The sequence below is a fragment of the Thermobia domestica genome, chromosome 8, assembly GCF_964235325.1.
Source record: "Thermobia domestica chromosome 8, izTheDome1.hap1.1, whole genome shotgun sequence".
NCBI classification, from domain to species: Eukaryota; Metazoa; Arthropoda; class Insecta; order Zygentoma; family Lepismatidae; genus Thermobia; species Thermobia domestica.
Window position 1 is genome coordinate 59107975 of NC_137461.1, and position 20849 is coordinate 59128823.

The following is a 20849-nucleotide window of genomic DNA, read 5'->3' on the forward strand; positions in this document are numbered from 1 at the left end:
GATGTAGTCATATTGAGACTGGGAAGCTTGGATAACCGTTTCAGTAGTTCACAGTTTTCACCTCTCTCAATTCCTCGTATCATTCTACCCACCCCATCTGATACTCCACTCAATATACACACACAGATCCCGTTATATCCCGAAGAACAGATATTTTCTCCCAGTGCGTTATGACCGCCATATAGGAAAGTCCTCTGATAATAAACACGTATATACTTTTTTTTTCTTTTTCCCCCCAGATCGAAAAAAAAAAAAAAGTGAAGCTCGGTAAAATTGTTATGAGGGTTGACTATATCGGTCTATCAAACATCAACTCTTGTGCCTCTTATGATCAATCCACCATTACTATCCACAGTGTAAAACTGGTCATAAAAGACAACATTTCTTGAACAGTTATAATAGTCAAAAATAACTGTTCCATATCACTCAAAACTCACCGGTACAAACAACGTGCCAAAGGTTGTTATTAAAGCAGATTTTTTTTTCCTTCTTCTGAGGTGTTAGCTTGAATTGTCTGTTATAAAAAGGAAAAATATCCTCATAAATCCCTCACCAAATTACCTTATTTGTCCCTTTTGCCTTTCTTTATCCAGATTTTCCTTTTTTCCCAGTTTTGTTTACCTGGTCCCTTTTTTTTCATTTATTAGTTTATTACCTGTTCAACGACATCGTAATAAACACGAGATATTTTTAATACTAACTCTATGAAGAAGTTGGGACAATAATATCTGTTTATACGTATAAATATATGTGTGTGTGTTTCCGATAGATATCACACACACATATACGTCACGTTCTATTTTGGGAAACCAGACTCGCATTATTAATTTCGGTGGCCATGTAATGTTTTGTACATATTAATTGTACAGTTGGCAGCAAAAGTTCCCGCCTTCCCGTACACATTCTCTTGGCCAATTGGAGAACTTCATACATAACGTCATATTGCTGTCAATTTATTAAAAAAAAAAAAAAAACAATATTTGCAGAAAATTTGTTCCGAAAGTACTAACAAAAGAAAATAACAGTATAATTTGTTACTAACAACTGTCTGAGTTGGCCATCTAACTCTCTTGGCATTATTTTTGTAAAACCGGCATGTTTTCCATAAGATGTTCATTATTTATAATTCTGTAAGTTGGCCACCAATTCATTTTAGAACTTGGCCGCATTCTTTGTAATGTTATTCCTTGCTGTTAAAATTTAAAATTACCATTTTACATACATTGGACACAATCGTCAACAGAATACTAGGCCGCGGTGGCTCAGTGGTAGAGCGTTCACCTCTAGTGCTTGGGGTCCCTGGTTCGATCCCAGATCGCTCCAAGTGAACTTTGTGGTGGACAAACGCCGTGTTCGTGGGCTTCCTCGGAATTCTCTCGTTTCCTTCCACTTCCTTCATGCCACCATTTCACTCATTTCTCATCATCACCGTCTCCTTTAGCCTACCCGGTATAACCGTGAGACGTAAAACTAAAAAATTTAATTTCATTTCTTCCAGAATACCTTCTACTTTTATTATACTAACAAAGGGCAATAAACTCAAGGAAGACAGGGGGAAATATTGCGTCCATTGAGAGTAACTTCACCGAAAAACACAGGAAGCTTCTATACTGTAAGCTTATTTATGTCTATTGCCGGAAAATGTATCGACAGATCGATGCCATTAAGTTTTCAAGTAATCTTCCCAATTGTAGTCTAAGAAGATAATACATTCAAATTCATAAATTACTTATTTATTGTATTTATAAAGAATGATTGCATCACAAAAAGAAATAAACCATTTTTTTTTTTTTTTTTTTTTTTTTTTAAGATAGAATGTGGAAAAATGACCACGAAACTACAAACTACGATTTCTTATAAACTAATGTAAACTTTCTGGTACGAAGATTTAAAGAACTTGAAGTCGGTCATCTACTGATTTGAAATCGTGATGTGGGCGTATTTGCATTGATTAAGTCTTATATTTTGTACGTTGAAAAGGCCTCCCAATTGTCCACATCATTTGATTTTCTCCAACTATTGACCCATCTGTCCTAACCAGAAATCAAAGCTGTTTTACTTCGGAACAAGTAGTCCAGTACAGAAACAACATTTCATGGCAGTATTAAATGAACACTTTCTACTTAAAAAAGAAAAAAAAAAACTACAGGGTGCGGAAAAAGTCCCGGAACGGTCCAATATCTCGCGAAGTATAAAGATCAGCAAGATAAAAATAATACGTATTAAATCGTTTTGAAAAAGCTATCCAATGATACCAAATGCAACCACCTATCCCCACCCCCTTCGGGCGTACGGGGGGTAACTTTAAAATTTTAAATGGGAATCCCTATTTCTTATTGCACATTTGGATTCTCCAGAAAAGCTAACAGTGATTTGACCCAAAATTGAAAACAGTGTCTTCGCAGATGGCGCTTGAATCGAGACGCACAAAAAAAAAGGCGGTGCATTAAAACGTTATGAAAAGGCGAGCTGTCAGTCCCTTGCTCTGCGGCCGTACGGTTAACGTATTGGATTGTGTTGAAAACTGGCTTTCTCACCGGAGGTTTGGCAACAGTGCGCTGTGGACTCATTGGTTGACACCATCCGCCAGTTCGGCTGTCACGGATTATAGGAACCAAACTACTAAAGATGAAGAAATGGCTAAACGAAGTAGTGTTTTGAGTTGTATCAACATACCCGTGTTACAGAGTTTAGAAGATAAAACTGATTATCAGAAAGATTAATGATTGATTGGTATTTACGTTCTTTTTCAGCAGCAATAAAAGACCTATAGGACGAGATTTACAGTTTAAAGTAGGATCTTAAATACTGGAATGCGCTCTGTAATCTCCTAACGGGAATCAAGCACATGCACCAAAGCACCACGCGCACTGGCCACTGGATCAGGTATGAAGACGATTATCAGCTAGTATTCCACCAGTATTGAACTATTCGAAAATTTGTTAATATAAGTATCGTGTGGCTGTGGCGATGAACGTTGTTTTCGTAAGCTATGATGTAACTGAATTAGCGTTTTGTTTAATATATAATTAAATAAATAAATAAATAGGAATGGATTATACGGTTAAGTCAACAGTCACACTCTCGTATTACGAGTCTTGCAATGAATCTTTTTATCCACTTTATAAATATGGCGATTATGTACTTGGAGCTCACTCGGGCTCGGGCGAGCTTAGGCTAACTATCTTCAATGAGGTTCACACTTGCTAACTTTAGTCAGGGTCACGCTTGTTCAGACTCACAACTCGCTCGAGTTCGGGCTCGTTACCCTGTATAAGACTTGCGCTAACTAGCACAGATGGGTTGGGTCAGTGGATCAAGATTTGTGAGTGGGTCATGGGTCAACAGGACGTGATTCACTGCGACCTACTGTGACCTACTCTGATCCACTGACTCATTCTCACCAACCGATCGTCCATGACCCACTCTGACCCACCGACTCACTTGGACCCACCGACCCATTCTGCTCAGTGCATTGTAGACAGCATCTTCTGAATACTGGTAAATGTGTCTACGTTTTACTTTCAAGATCTTCATTTCTCTTCCTTTTTCATTTCTTTCTATTTACTTACCTGAGATAAGTATATCTAAGTGAATAAAGAGCTTCAGGCTCTTTTGGATATTGATATTTGTAATTGTAATTATAGCAATAGGAATTACTACTTGGCTTTCAAGATACAGCCTGTACGTTTTTAGAGGAGCTAACTCCTGGACAAAGTAATCACCTGTAGTATATGAATTATTATATAAAAATTGAATGTAACTATGTGTACATGATAATCACGGCCAAATTGCAAAGTTAAGCCCCAATCCCAACTGGGAAGCTATGATATCGCTTTCATTATAATACATGTACTGAGGGGGGAGTGAGAGACTGAATTTTTGCAAAAAAAAAAAAAAAAAAAAAAAAAAAAATGGTCCTCACAAGCCGTTCAACTTAGGGAGCTGAAATTCAGTATATTAACTCTGTATTAAAAAAAAAAAAAAAAAAACAGAACGTGTCCTAGCATTTCTCTTTTATGAGAGACACTTTCTTTTCTTTATATGGGAAATTGGTAAAAAATAACCGAGTGCAAAAATAATTGAAAACGATCGATAGTAAGTGAGAAACAATTATTAATTGAAAAACAAAAAGTACAGTGCTTCGCATTATATATCCACTGCTTTCTAATATAATAATTGCTGAAGCGTATGTTTATTATATGGAGCGTTGAGAGCACAAGGCAATCAAGCCATAAAGTTGTGAGAAAAATAGACATAAAATTGGTACTGTCACATTAATTACATGGAAATTTTAAGTTTGTACGGTATGCTTAATTATATGGAACTTTACACATTTTTTTCTCTCATTTACGTTGGTCTACTATACTTTGATATGAGACTCAAATTTCATCCTATTTTTCCACTGAAAAGTATCCGCAATTCAACAAGGAAATAATCATATATGATAATTAAATTGTAATTGATCGTAATTTAGCCCATGACAAACACTTTACCATTGTATATTGTAAAGGTCATATCCACCGGTATTGTAAGCGAGTGGTGCTTGAGTGATTGATCGTAGAAAGTCAAAATCCGATTAATGATAATTTTATAGTCTTGTTTTATTATAAGTGTAAAACTCTTTAGTCAGTGCAGAAGAGGACGTGGATCGTGGGTCAGAGTTAATGGCGATGGGTTTTGATGGGTCGGAGTGGTCACAGTAGGTCATAGTGTTCATGATGGGTGGTGATCAGAGTGGGTTACCGTTGGTCGTGGGTCATGGGTCACGATGGATGGTGGGTCAAGTTTTCATTGATCCACGACATCTCTGCTAACTAGATCTCGCGCTCACTAAGGGCACTGGCTTGGACTCGCTGTTATCAATGGGCTCGTGCTTCTCAGACTCGGGTTGTGACTTACTCTCCAGTAATAGAACTCGTGCTCACACGGGTTGCACTCATTTATTGAGTTCGAGAGTTTGGGCATCTTTATTGAACATACGTTATAATATCATATTTACTTTAGTTCGAACTACCGGTCCTGTCATGTGGATGTTGTTGTATGTGTGTGTGTGTGTTAGTGAAAAAATTATTTGCGCAGCACAACCAGATTATCCTGAAGCCTGTTCTTGTTTCATACATGCCGATCCAACTCCTCCTTCATACCCTGTGTTTTCCTGCTCTACTGGTGTCCCATGGAGTACAGAAAAAAAGGGATAATCTTCTAAGGGTACTTTTTAGGTTAATACTTCCTCTGCATTTGAGAGCCCGGAGAGATGGACATTTATACAAAACAGAGGGTTCTTTTTCTCGTGCTTAGGGTACAACCCAATAACCATAGCAATGCACCCTTGAGCTTACGAGCATGTATTTTTTTTTCTGACTCTCGTATCTCGTTCTTTTCCAGGATGAAGAACGTAGTGTGTTATTAGTGTCCGCTCTTATCCCGTCAATTCAGCTTCACTGGTCTTGCCTACAAAGAGGAAGAAAAGAAACCGCCCTTGGCCTTTCATGGGTCCTGCTGATACGTTCGGATGCAGCAGCCAAGGTCTCCCTCCACAAACAAAACAAAAATATCTCCTCTCTCTCTCTCTCTTCTAGTTCCATTACTTTACAGAATGATTTTCTCAGACAGCTGTTTTGGCTTCTTACAACTTACAGCTAGTAACAGGGATTCATCATATAGAATGCAATCATATGCAATAGAATCATCGTCTTCATTTAATTTACCAATCATATAGAAATAATTTAATTTCCAATAAAGTTTTAAACAGGAAACAATAATTGAGTCTTATTAATTTATTATCAGAAATGTGATATTTTGGAAATATTTGTAATTTAAAGAAGAATGCAACTGGAAGTTCGACAGAGATGCTATCGCTCGCCAACAATATTTAATAGCTATCTGGAAGAGACAGTGAAAAAGAACCTACATAATGAATTGCGTTGATTTTGAGTTTAACGTTCCTTTCATCAGCGAGGCTATATAAGACGGGGCCTACTGACTAACGGAATCCGAACCACATGAGCTCCCGCTGGGAATCATACCCGGGTTTCCACGCCAAAGGCGCGTACGCTAACCGCTTAGCCACGAAGGAGCTCCTTACGTAATGAAGATGGCATTTCGATAGGGAGAATGATTAGACGGTTTGCAGATGATACGGTGCTTGTTACGGAATCTGAAAAGAAAATCAGTAAGGTCTTAGAAAACTTGAGGAAGGGCCCTGAAGAATATGTGATTAAAAAGACAAAAGGCATGGTGGTTGGAACGAAGGGGTCGGTGTCAAGTATAGAAGTAGGAGGGGGGAAAATACAACAGGTGACAAGTTTTCGATAGATCGGTAGTATTATCAGTAATGATCAGTGTGATTGTGAAATAAAAGAAGGAATATTAACGGTGAAAGAAATCTTTAGGAAGAAGAAAAGTTCATTTTGTGGGGCCTAGGACAAAGAGTTGAGAAAAAGACTCATAAAATACATCGTGTGAAGTATTGTACTGCATGAAGCAGAAGCACAGACATTGCCCAAAGATGATGAAAACTAAACACAACAACACACTGAACAAGACTATGTGATAAAAAATACATACAAACACGTAACAGTTTCAACACACTAATTGGGTTTCATCAGACTTCCACTCCCTCTCTTCATAAATTCTGATGAATAGTTTTGGTGGAAACCGAGGAAAAAAAAAATTTAAGATGTTAGAGTTTAGTCATTTATTACTAAACTGATAGATTTGTTTATTTCTTTTAATGAATTATTTATGGAAAATATACGAGGTATGTTCAAAAAATACTGAACTCCTGCTGTTCTTGCTTTATTTCTCATTATACAAACTTTCAACCACTACCTTCTTCAAAGTACTCCCCTTTATTGTTAATACACTGTTTCTATTGTTTCTTCCAATTTTCGAACGCCTGTTGGAAATCATTAAAAATCGCCGGCGTGCAGTACTGTTATCATATTTTCCTGAATTTCCTGTGTGAATTGTGTACGACGTCCTTTCAAAGTGGTTTTAAGTTTGGAAAATAGAAAAAGGTATTTCAGGGCCAAGTCCGGAGAATAAGGTGCGTGGAGCACAACGGAAGCGAGATGTTCGGTTAGTTAATTTGCATGTTTTTTTTTTTTTCACTCAGAATTGGATGGCAAGGTTCTACACTTATATCAACGTCTTCAACAACCTTACAAGCAGTTAAACGACAATTTTCATTAATTTGCAACGCGCACGCGTTTGTCCTCTGCTGACGTTGGAGTTCGTCCAGTTCTTGAACCTTCGGCAAGCAAACTTCTGCCTTTCGTAAAACGCCTAAACCAATCAATCATAGCACTGCGTTCAGCTCATGCAGTCGTCCTTCTGTGCATGGTTAAGCAGTTGGAATATTTCTGTGGAAATTTTTCCAAGTTTTACGCGAAATTTCACACAGTTTCTCCAACTTCCTCAATTGTTACTTTTTCACTGATCCGACGAGCAGGTTATCCACGACGTCACTCAATTGGTAGTAACTGGACAACTAACGTATAGATCGGAACCCAATAAAAAAAGGAATTTGAACCAACGTATGACGCTATGTACGCATGGTGGCCTGCTATCTAAAAAGTTCGATTTTTTTTTTTTTTTTGAGCCCACCTCGTATACATTGTTAAGTATAAGATGGTTTCTATTCCTGTTGATTTTTCCTAACAGTATCAAACAAACCTTACAGTGACGCATATACTGCTTATAATAATAAATCTTACATCGTTATAATCTATTAGAATTTGTGTTATTTTTACCTCGTTAAGTTGTATAATTTATTATTTGCATAATCTTTATATCTAATGTATGTTACACAATTCACTAGATTTTTTCTGTCTTTTTTGGACTAATGTTCAATCTAAGAGAACTACAATGGCATACCTCCAGAAGCACAGTTTGAGAAACGCAGTTTTAGTACAATACATGTAAAACTCGGCCATATCAGTAAAAATAGCGACTGTGTTAAGAAACAACGTTTATAACAAGTTCCCTTTAAACGCTGTTAGCAAATTAGATGGCTGTGTCTTTGTACAAAATCACGTCAATTTATGTAACAAGTGCTCGCGCTGTATTGCATCTTAGCTATACCCGTTTTCACTCGACAACGTTGCATTAGAACCATTGTTCTTTTTTTCGTGGAGTCTGAGATATAAAACCTGAAAATTATTATGAACTCGTAAACTATAATTTTTTGTTTCACTATAATTGTGAATTCTTATGCGTAGTTTTATAGGAAATCAAAGAAAAAAATAATTTTTATGGCGCTAAGATGCATATCGTTCCTATGTTAATGATTATTCTTTTGAAACAGTTTTACTTATGTATTTACTGATAAAGAAAATATGTTGTATCTATAGTTGTTTTACTTCCCCTAACTGTGACACACAATCCTAACAGTGACGCGTACTTCTTATAATTTAATTTCTTCTTATTTAGTTTAGCTAATAATATTCATTATAGTCTATAAGTAAAAGAAATAGGACAGGACGGAAGTTGGAATCAGCACTTAACTATTTGAACAAGCACCTATCTGCTAAGATCATCCCGAAATATTTAAAAGAAACTTCAACCATTCATGTTCCAGATTTTTTTTCTTTTTTTTATAGATGTTGTGTCCTATTTATATCTTTGTGTTGCGAAGATTTGCTTGTAATTTCAGAGGAAACACGGTGGCTTTGTGGTACAGCGCTTACCTCTGGTACTTGTGGTCGCTGGTTCGATTTCCGGCTAAATAAATTTGTGGTGGAATACATCGTGCCCGTGGGCTACTTCTGTTTCCTTTCACGTTCTCATTCCACCAATTATTCCATCATCATTACTTGCCTTAATCACCCGTCTCCCTTAGCCTAAAAGAGCATAATCGTGAAACGGAAAGATTTCACTCCATTATAAGTTCACCGCGACAAGATTTGTTAATATACAATAACCAACAATACGTACACTTAACTTTCAATTCTTAAACTACTGAATAAACCTATATTTCAAAGAATTTTTTAGTTCTTCATAATTCATTGATATTTTCTTCTTTTCTCTTTCAGGCGAACTACAGCTGTAATGGCTTCTAATAGGTATGTAAATAAGTAAATAAGTAAGGCTAACATAGATATTTAATATGCATTAATCTCGCCCATGAGCAGCCTCACTTTGATTCTGAATAAATGTTATATTTTTCGAAAATAATAATTACTGAAGTTGAGTGTCGCCCAGTGTTCAATATAATGATCAATTTTTCATATTGCCTTGAACAATATTACTAGTCTACAGCTTGCGTCTTTCCTGCCTCTATGATTAGAGTAAGCGGGGGCAAAAAAAGCCGCAGTTTGGTGTTTGAATTGCGCTGGAGCAGAAATATATAACGGTAAAATAACGAATTGTGCACAGAAGTATAAGTGAACATTCCTCTATATTTTGAAGGTGCTAGAAAGCCTACCAATTTATTACTTAATAAGATACAGCAATTTAAAAAAGGATGGACAAATTCGGACTTTTACCCCAGTATAGGGGGAAAAAGTCCTATCGCAATGGGGCAAAAGTCCGCTGAAATACACGAAGTTGGAAATCGATATACAGGCATTTTTATTGAATTATTTTGCTTTCTACAAGAATCTTAAGATAAACAAAGAGCATACGAAGCATGAAGTGATTCTTCGTAAGTTTATTTCACTTGAGAAAAACTCAATTAACATACAAAGTATGAAGTTATTCCTCTTATTGATAAACTACAGGGTGGTCCATAAGTCTCTGTACAGTGGATAATTTTGGAAACAAAAATGAGTAAAGCAAATCTGACTAGTAGAGGGCGAACTTGGGTAAAGGAACTACCGATTGATGCATGCGTGGTGAATGGCGGCCATCTTGAATCGTTTTTAATTTTTCAAATGGGAAGGAGGGTTTGTGACATCAATTAACACTGTTTCTTGCAGGGGAATACAGTCCCGCAAGCAGAGATGCGTTATCATGTCCCGTTCCAAAGTTATGATGCTCCAAAGTCCCACCTACAGGTTGTGCTCCACATGTTTTTCGTCCATTGCAGCACAGACCGGAGTCCCTTAATCCAGTCCTCCTGAACCGTAACAACACAGCTGGGGTGATGCTATCACAGGCGTCCTGAATACGTCCCTGTAGGTATGCAACGTCCCGAATACTCTCCTGATATAGCAGGTATTTTAAGTGTTCCCATAAAAAATCCAGGGGAATGAGGTCCGGCGACCGGGCTGGCCACACCACAGGGCCTCGGCGATTGATCCAACGTCCAGGAAAAGGCAGGTCCAAGCATTCCCACACAGACAGCGCATAGTGCGGTGGGGCACCATCTTGCTGAAAATATCACGGCAAGGTTACATCAGGACGGAAAAGCAACGGAAACACCAACTTTTGTAACATGTCCAGATATCGGACACCATTTAGGGTACCAAGAATGAATAAGGGTCCTATGATCGACGTGTTCCATATGCCACACCACACCATGATATGAGAAGAGGTAACCCTCTTGCAAGGATTGATCGCATGTGAGTTTGCATGCGACCAATATCGCATGTTCTGGCGATTCACTTCCCCATCCAAATAAAAGTTTGTCTCGTATGTGAAAAGAACGCTGGCTGGGAAATGCGGATCTCGGTCATATTGTAACAAAGCCCAATTCGCGAATTCCATGCGCCGGTCTGGATCATCCTCTGAAAGATTGTGGACAAGCTGCAGCTTGAAGGGATGCCATTTGTTCGTATGGAGAATCCTCATCACGGAAGCACGTGGTGCGCCTGATGTCACCTTGTGCTGCGCTTCGGACTTTTCACATTCGCAGCAAGCACCATTGTGGATGTTTCCTCATCTGTCGCGGTTCTTGGGGGACCTGACCATGGTATGTCGGCAACATTACCAGTTACACTAAATTTCCTAATGAGGTAGCTAACGGTGCTGTGGCTTATTGCAGGTCTTTCGGATGGCGCGCGTTGAAGTCCTGGGCAATCATACGACTGCTTCTTTCCCCAGACGATAGGATGATCTCAATTCTTTCCTGCTTCGTCAGTGCCATCTCGCTCTACCTGCAACGAAAAGAAAACTGTCAAATTTGGGGCATCACGTCTTTCTTGCAGCGTTAGTGCCATGTCGCTCTCCCTGCAAGGAAACAGAAAACCGTCAACTTTAGGGCGTCATAACTTTGGAACGGGACATGATAACGCATTTCTGCTTTCGGGACTGCATTCCCCTGCAAGAAACAGTGTTATGTGATATGTCATATACCTACCTTCCCATTAAAAAGTAACCTGGATCTAAGATGGCCGTCATTCATCACGCATGCATCAATCGGTAGCTCCTTTACCCAAGTTCGCCCTCCGCTAGTCAGATTTGCTTTATCATTTTTTTTAAAAATAATCCACTGTACTAAGACTTACGGACCACCCTGTAGAAAAAATATACAAAGGTTCGTTGTTGACAAGAATCAGAAAATAAACTACCACCACTCCCAGAAAAAAAAAAACATGTGTATTGTAAGTTCAGAGCCAACCATGGTACATTCGTCCAACCAAAGCGACAATGCATTTTTTTTTCTTTTCTTGATCTTCCGAAAAAGATGTGGCATCTGTTTAAATTTAAACCATATTTTTTCGTAGTGTTTCTAATAGCAAAGGACAAATCTCTCTCAGCACCGATGAACCAAATGACATCAAGAGCACTTTTCACACCTCAACAGATGGATTCAGCAATACAAACGGGTATGTGTTAACACTACTGACTATTAATCCTAGGTTTACACCGCTGAAATATGAGTAGTGCCCTTGGTGCCATCGGTACACTAATCAGTGCTGAGCGTGGCTTGCCCAAATTCAAAGATCAACCTCCATACAGGTCTACATAACTTTAGTTAAGCTAAAGAAAGCCTACGTAGCAAACGAATTTAAATAGGTCTACTGTTAGAAATTGGAATTTAAATTTAAGAATAAAATTATTTACAAATTCGAGAGCTGGGGCAAAAGTCCGCATTCGCATTCTTGCTCCAGAAAAAAAACGGACTTTTGCCCCATTCGTACATGTTTTAATTACAATGAAATGCTAATTTCATAACTGATACCGGGAAAAGGGAAGGTAGTGTTTATTGTTACTGAAGAAGTGTTTTCATATGAGACAGCAATAAAATAAGTCGTAACTTCTCCCACAGACTGTAGTACTATTTCCCATAAAACAAAATATGACTTCAAAGTAAGACAAAATATAACTTACCTCATTGTATTAACAAATTTCACCGCACACCTTTACGAACATGAACAGTATACCACCGCCATTTAATCTTTCTGTAGCCTAAGCAATGTTGCACAACTCCAACAAAAAGTACCCCAAAGCCCCAAAAAGGACTTTTTCCCCTGCGGACTTTTGCCCCCGGGCACTCCCCGGGTCAGAAAATCGAAATTGAAGCAGATATACCAAAAACATAAAAACTGTAGAATATAGGAGACAACGCAGATCCTTGAGGTACTCCAATTTTGGAATAAATATGATAAGCAAAATAACTTAAACTTGAAACACTATGTATGTTGCTATTGGTTTATTTACAAGTAATTTATTCTTTCTGTTTCATTAAATTCATCCTTCCTCTTTATTTTCGTTCAATCTCACATTTTGTGGTTTGCTTTATTCTTTCTTCATATATATAAAACTTAAGAATAAAACGTCATAATATACAAGAAACCACTATTTGTCTTGTTACACACTTTCATCAAACTGCAGTATATAATACATAAACTCTCATCTATTGGCAAACATAAAAAACGAAAGAAATCTCGCCGAGTACACATTTAAATTCATCAACGTTGAGTAGGTAACACATCAGAAATTTATTAAAATCAAACACAAGGCTATTGTGCTCGCTCCGACATCTTCCTAACGGGGAGGTGAAACAGAGAGCAAGAAGGAAAGAGAGTTCAGTATACGTAAAGGAAATGTGGGATGGGAAAGTATTTTTCAGAAGTATCTTTTTTTTTCTTTCGTTATACGTTTTGGGGGGTCCATATGTATTTTTTCTTCCCTCAGTCAAGACCCTATCTTCCAACATCACGAGAAGCGTTGTATGAAATGTTTATAGATCCATTCAGAGTGTATACGTTGGAGTTCTTGGACGATTAATTCTGTTTGCGAATCCTTTCATTATTAAAGAGTCGCTGGTACGTTGGAACAATGGTGTCTGTGCACGGCCTCAGGGTCTGACCATGCCCTCTGGTGGTTCAATTCAAGCTACGACCAAACATGGTATACCCCCCAGGAGAATTCCTCTTTTCTCCCCCTCTACCCCCTCAACCTGCTTTTCAAATGCTCGATTGCAAACATTCCAGTTGGGGTTGGAAAAAAAATCTCTTCTCTCGCATACTCAACTGGAAATAGCGTGGTTCTCGTGTAGACCTAAATTTAGTCTAGTTTTATTACCTGTGAACTTCGTAGCGCTCTATCGCTTTAAACTTTTATATGTATTGTATAACCATTTATTTAAATAAGTGTATCAAGAAATTTCTAAGTCCCTGTGTACATTCTTCAACATACAATAAAACCAATTATGTTGTCCACCTGCTAAATTTTCCCACATAATTATAAATTCATATAGATATAGCCTTGTACTATTGTAGATGCAGCCTTGTACTATTTTATTTCTAAGTTCTCCACCACTAAAGTAAAATCTGTTTAAACTTTTCCAAGTCAAACATGCTTAGTTTGACCGAATATTTGTTTATTTACACATACTTGCCATATGAAGAATGACGTCCCTTGCAAGCACATTATCCAGGAAGAGTAAAGGAAGTGGCCTGGGACCTGTGTGATTCTATCCCGGCATTTCTCTGGTATGAATGAGGAAAACCTCACTCAGGAGGGCTATTTTGAAAAAGTTGCTACTCCTTTTCGACCGAATATCCTCACCGGGAATCGAACATGGGCCGCTTGCATCAAAAACAAGAGTGTTAGCTACTACACTACGCAGAACCACTTTGTCGCATATCTGTACCCATATAGAGCTCCCAGGTGGCTGTATGGTTTGCGTACGCTTCTTCAGCGCTCAAGTGGCTGGATCACACATTAAACTGTAAATCTATGTCCCACTTAACCTCAGTGCTGAAAGGAACGCTAAATTTCACTTTAACCAACCAATTAACTGAACCCATGTAGATATACTCTTATCTCGTTAATGAGCCACTAGTACAGTAAAAACTGTTCAGTTATCCATCTGCTTAAATTGTCGACCTAGTTAATTTGACCACATCCATCTACATTTAGCATTGTATTATTTTATCCTGGAAGCTGGCTGGTAGTACGCTAAGCTTTCCACCTCTCTAAATTGGCCTTCTGACTAACTGGCCACATATCTGAACCCATGCGCATATAGCCTTTCACGATTTTACCAAGTGGCCGCTTGTACAACAAACACGGAAACTGGTAACATCTTTAAATTGACCACTTGGTTTATTTAGCCGTGTATCTGAACTGACCAGTGGTGGATCCAGGGGGTGATCGGAGCGATTGCCCTACCCCACCAGAAGAGGAAACCTTCTTATTTTATATATATAAATAAAACCCATCCCAGAGTTTGAAGTTCTTAAAAGTAGCTCTAAGTAGCAGTATGAAGTCCGCCCCTGGAACTGACTCTATGTAGATATAATTTTGTACTAGTTTACCTCCTAAATTGGACACTAATACAACAAAAGCTGTTAACCTGACCGTCTCTCAAACTTAACTATTTAGTTAATTTGACCGACTTTGTCTCTTTTTCCATGTACTTAAGCGTACTGTACAAACTTTATTCCTCTTTTTCCATGTATTTAAGCATACTGTACAAACTTTATGTCTCCCTTTCCATGTACTTTAGCGTACTGTACAAACTATATTGCCTCTTTTCCCATGTAAAGGTTCCATACAAAGTTCATTTATCTTTTTCTCATGGTAATGTGAATTGATTCCCTTGTTCCTGAACGCCTTTTATAGTAAAAGCTGTTAAGCTTATGCTCTCTAATTACACCATCTGGTTAATTTGGCTATACATCTGGATCATCTATGTAGTATAACTTGTGCTATTTATTCCATATACCAATGTATGTAAAAAAAAATAATTATAAAACTAAGTGTGGAACACTTAGATTTCATTGTATTGTCTTTTACTTGTTTAGGTAAGGTGGCTGAGTGGTAAAGCATCACTTCTGGCCATTGGTTCAATCCCAGTCATGTGACTGATGTCGTGTTCATGAGTTTTCTCGATGACTTTTCATTTTCTTCCACTCTCTTCGTCGCTCAAATTCTTTCATTATCATCAAATTTTCTTTAAGATAAGTTTTTCTTCAGTCTATAGGACATCGCCAAGCAAAATTTAAGTAAAGGTTTCATTTTCTCCCCATGCATAGTTTAGTCAACATTTTTTTTAAAATTTCTTCTTATACAATAAAAAATGTACAGAGGAAGAAACTGCTAAGCGCTATTTCGCAAAATTTCCCGGAAGGAATACAGGGTAAGTCAAAATGATGGACATGGTTTCAGAAATGTATTCTGTGAAATCTAATGAACATGTACATGTAGTAGTGTGATACATGTACTAAGAAAGGTACATTGTTAATGTTTGCTTCAAACATATCGTAAGTGTTCTATGTAAGCACCTCACGCAACACGGCACATATCAAGTCGACAATCTATCTTCTGCCAAATGTTTTGTAGCATGTTGTGGTCGATATAGCAAGCTCGCTTCTCACTTTCAGCTGTAGAAAGTGGAAACACTGCTTTGGAAGTTAACCTTTAGATGTGTATGTGTCACAATAATGTGTATTTATTAGATTTCACAGAATGAAATTTTTGAAACTGAGTCTATCATTTTGACTTGCCCTGTATATTATCAATAACGCTTATTTTATTATTCCCTCTGTGTGATTATTTGTTTCTCAAATATCTGAGAAGCTGTTAGGGATGTAGTTTCCAGTATATTTTAGACAAAAGCACGCAAATCATATACAACTCAGGTAACACGGGTCGTTCAATCTGTTTTGTGGACAGGCCATTGAGTGGAGATAAGGCACCACAGACCAGGCCCGCAACCAGGCAGAGAGGTTAGGGGGATCGGGCCAAGTCATTAAAAATTCTCTTACAAATAGCTAAACTGTGTTTTTTTGTCTTCATAATAGCATTTTGTGTTAAGGTCTGGAGGGGCCACGAAAAGTTTAGGGGGGCTGGCCCCCCTAGCACCCCTATGATTGCAGGCCTGCCACAGACTTTGGCACGTGCAGGAGGCGATTCAGTTGGTATTGTGTTTTGGTCGCCTCTACTCCACAGGCTTCCAAAGTTATCCATTTTTCAGATTCTGGTTAACTTCTTGAGCGAAGGTAGAAATATGGCACATCCCACCAGGGATCGAACAAACGCCATTCCAATACTGTGGTAGAAGCTTTACCTACTATGCCTCTGCGGGTATATAATATGCAAATCATCTCTATTTCTTTCAAAGGTTACTACAGTAAACATTTTAAAGACGGAAATGTTGCACAATTATCTTCGAAAGATTAGATACGTCTATCCAATCATATTTGTTCGTTTTCGATACCACGAGGAGTATTTAATTTTTTCTCTAACACAAAGAAAGACAGAGGTTGAACTTTGTTGGCAAAGGAACACGTAAAGATGTTTTCAGGGCGGCTGGGACTATAAGTTCTGAAACTGTTGTTAAGTACGTTATTTTAAAGTAAAATATTCTTCAAGTACTCGTTACCAATCTCAAAGCAGCTACTCAAACGGGCCACCATATTTTTCCGAATTCTCTTCAACACATGAACATTCAAAGTAAGTGTTATAGTTTCTATCCTCACCCGGAGATGATCGAGCTGGGTGATTGAAATCAGGTGACCGTGTAAGCATTTCATCTTTCAATCCAGCATGTGGGTCCTCATCTCATTTAACCATTAACTAACCTTTCCTCATAATGTGGTTGCTGTCCTGTATTGCATAAACCATTCGGAATGACCAGCGATCATATTGAATTCTTATACCATTTCCTCATCAAACTTACGAAAATTATTTTCTACATAGACTTGTGGATTCAAAGAGAAATGAATAAAAAAAGGTGGAAGTTCCACAACGATACTGCATCGTCAATTTTAGACACATCTCCAGCTCACTATCAACGAATTATATGTGTGTATGCGAAGAAGGCTGAGTAGAAATAAGGATTTCTGCTCTCCAGTACTTGAAATTATATTTCTTCAACTTCATGTATCATAAAAATTAGCAGTGTCAGATTTCGACCAGTACTTCTTTCTCAGTATTCAGCAAATTCTGTTGTGAGTGTAGTTAATGAAAATAGTGTTTTATCAGTCATTATTGATAGTCTGTGTCTAATTTATACAAACTGGACAAGTTACACAATGATAGATAAAATTGTGTCATATATCTGTCTTATACTACAAAAACCAGACCAACTTAACTGGTCAGGTTAAAGGGGTCGACTTAAGTAACCAAATTATAGAGTGGACAACTTAAGTTTCCAAATTGCATAGTGGACAATTTAAGTGGCCAAGTTAGAGTGGATAACTTAAGTTACCAATGTACTGAGTGACCAACTTAAATGGCCAAGTTACAAAATGACAACTTAAGTGACCAACTTAAATGATCAAGTTACAAAATGAAAACTTAAGTGACCAACTCAAATGGCCAAGTTACAAAATCACAACTTCAGTGACTAAATTACAGAGTAGCCACTTTTGAAGGTATTACTAGTAACTTTTCAGAATTAGCTATTTATTTCACTATATATGACCATTTGTTACATTGCATCTTCTGAGTAACTATTTTGCCTTTGTCAATAAAGAATCTTGTTAGTGGCTGAGGCCCTCTCTGTTTTCAATCTTTGTGCGGAAAACGCTACAACTTAGAAATAATAAAGTATTTCCATTTTTATACAATATTGTTCAATGTTCCTAAGAAATATAATATTTCAGCTTCAATGCTGAAGCTGGACTAGTTGTTTGATTATCAAATACTAAGTTCCTTGCAAACACCTCTATTATTTTTTTCAGGCCTTGAATTTAAAAAAAAAAAAAAAAGAAAGAAAAGAATATCCTAAGAACCATCGTTCAATCTTTTGAGTAAATTTACTCAGTCTTCGTCTTTCCTGAAGGGAGGAGGGATATTTCATCTCCCCTCGCCTCTCCTTCTTGCTTGTTTTTTGAGGAAGGAAAGAATATTGGTTTCTGAGCGTCACACTTTACCAGCCAAAAATCCTCTTCCGTATATTTTTGGTAGCTTTTAATACGTTCCCAAATCAACAATTCCACCTCGTTGAGTTGTAATCCTCTGTTATTTAAACTTCCTTCTTCCCGAAATATCAGCCACTTAATACCTACCATGGTGGTCGACCAAGATTATGTTTTCTCAGACATTTTCTTTTCCTTTCTATTAAAAAAGAATAATAATAGTAAGGAAAAATTTATGCTTTTTTTTGGGTCCTGAGTCTAAAAACCTTTCAAAATACGTAAAGTGTAACCAGGTTTAAAGACCATCTCCTAGTGTTTTCACTATTTTCCGACATAGCTTCTCGGATAGGTATCCATTCTTGGATAGATAAAGGGTGTCCCGTAAAAAAAAACGCAAACTTTTGAAATGCTCGCCAATTCTGTACTAGTAAGTTGGCGGCACTGAACGTTACACGATTTTCATCTGTTGTCTCTGTGGTCAGTAGTCAAGGAGCACCGAATAGCGCATTATCGCCATCTCTATGAGTAGAAATGGAGGGCTGCACGATAGAACAGCGTGTTGTAATAATGGAAACTTACTACAAATATGGTAAATGTTTTGAAAAGACTGTTCGCAGACTCCGTGGTATATTTGGTCAACGTAAGGCACCGAGTTAGTCGTCTGTGATGAGACTGGCTGCTAAATTTGAGAAAACTTGTTTGATTGTGAACACCCTTGGGACATCCTCCTGTTTGTCGTAGTACGGAAAACATCGCCATCGTGAGTGACAATGTTGCTGTTAAGTCCGGTGAAATCTATTCGCCGACGTTGACAACAATTGAATATTTCCAGAAACAGCATGCAACGGACTCTGAAAGACTATCTGCACTTTTGGGCCTATACGAAAGACCTATCACAAAGAAACGCCAAGCATTTGTCGATTGGGTGCTTGCGAAACAAAGAGTGGACAGTAATTTCATCAAGAAAGTAATATTCAGTGATGAGATGTACTTTCTTGAACGGGCTTATGAACAAAACGGAATTTCAGGTTTTGGGGTTCAGAAACCCCTCGAGTAATTATGGAGAAGTCATTACATATACAAGGATTGACTGTGTTGTGTGACATTTGGGCTGAGGGCTCTTAATTGGACCGTACTTGTTCAAAAATGGCAGCGGAAAGGCATTAACAATAAATAGTGAACGATATAGCAATATGATAAGAAAGTTTTTGTAGCTTGAACTGAATCGTATGAATGCTGAGGAAGTATGGTTTCAACAAGACGTAAGTACGCTATTAATCACTCAGGAGTTGTGTACTTTATGGGACACCCTGTATTATGGACCAGGACTTTATCCCGACAACAATGACGTAGTGAAACTGGATTAACTCAAGCAAATTATCTTGTCTAGATATTTAGCTAATATTATCAAAATCAACATACACATGAAAATAAAATTTTAAGTAATATTTAGTAGTTTATCTAGAAATTTGTGATTTAAAAAATGGGAATGAAATTGAAGATTGTAATATTGAGCAAGTTAGCATAAAACTACAGTGTATATATACTCCTTTTCATGGAAAAGTCTTACCATTGTATAATTTGGAAAAGATGCAACGTGTGTGGATGAATCACTAATAACATTTCCTTCTGCAATTCCATCGAACCTTTAAATATGTAGGAAACATTCATCGACATTTGATTGGTTGGTTGGATTAGAATTTTAGCGTCCCTTTTAGCACCAAGGCTATATGATATATGGACCTACAACTTAACGTCGGATCCGGATCACATGAGCTCCCACCGGGGATCGAATCCGGGTTTTCCGCGCGGAAGGTGAGTACTTTAACCATATTCCTATGAAGGAGGTTACAACGAATGTAACAAATATTAATGTAAGAATATAATTAGAGCTGATTAAGAAAATTCTGCAAAACATTTTTTTTTCATTAGTAGATTATCTCTATCGCAGTCATTTCCAACGGAATGTTTTGTGACGTCACCAGTTGATGCTCCCATTCACAGCAAAGCATACAGAGCGAAAAAGGAGTATCTGTGAAAGCTAGCGTTGGTGAAAGACAGTGATGACAGAATAAACAAGAACATCAATAGTTTTGCATATATTAACTGTTGCTACGTGGATCTATGCTCAATTCGTACACTGGTAACACTCGTTTTATTCCATTTGCTTTATTTGTTATCTCTGCCTGTTTTCCTATTGTAAAAGCGTGCTCTCACGTCATTCAATGGCGATAGAAATGACTGTTCCATGGGTTTTTCAAAACAAATTAATTTCACCATTTTGTAGTATACAAGGGACAGCTGCTGAATTTAGAAATTATTTTGGATACTATAGCGTGGGACACAATTGATGGCGCGTGGGCTGTGACGCGGCGTTGCCAGGTGGAAAAGGGTGTGGCTAAATAGACGCACTAGCACGAGAAGATGACAAATATATATACATGTATATCTATATCTATGCATTTTTCTGCTTTCATAAGGTAGAAAAATGTGGCAACATCGCAACTCTCTCATTTGCTAACTGCGTTTAAACGGAACTAGGAATTTTGCCTTCAAAAGCCATAAACGCTGTTCATTTGCATAGCTTTTCTTATCATAATACTTAACAAGAAAAAGTAGACACTTATTAAATTTGATTAAGTAGGC

General features: G+C 37.6%; 1 long non-coding RNA gene across 4 annotated transcripts in view; it reads left to right on the plus strand.

Moving 5' to 3' along the window:
• Positions 1-20849, plus strand: part of LOC145692931 (uncharacterized) — a 1320660-nt gene that overhangs the window by 690577 nt on the left and 609234 nt on the right. For all 4 annotated transcript variants that reach the window (XR_014132665.1, XR_014132666.1, XR_014132667.1 and 1 more), the window contains exon 4: positions 9039-9068. This is a non-coding gene — a long non-coding RNA (uncharacterized LOC145692931). The remainder of the gene's footprint in view (positions 1-9038; positions 9069-20849) is intronic.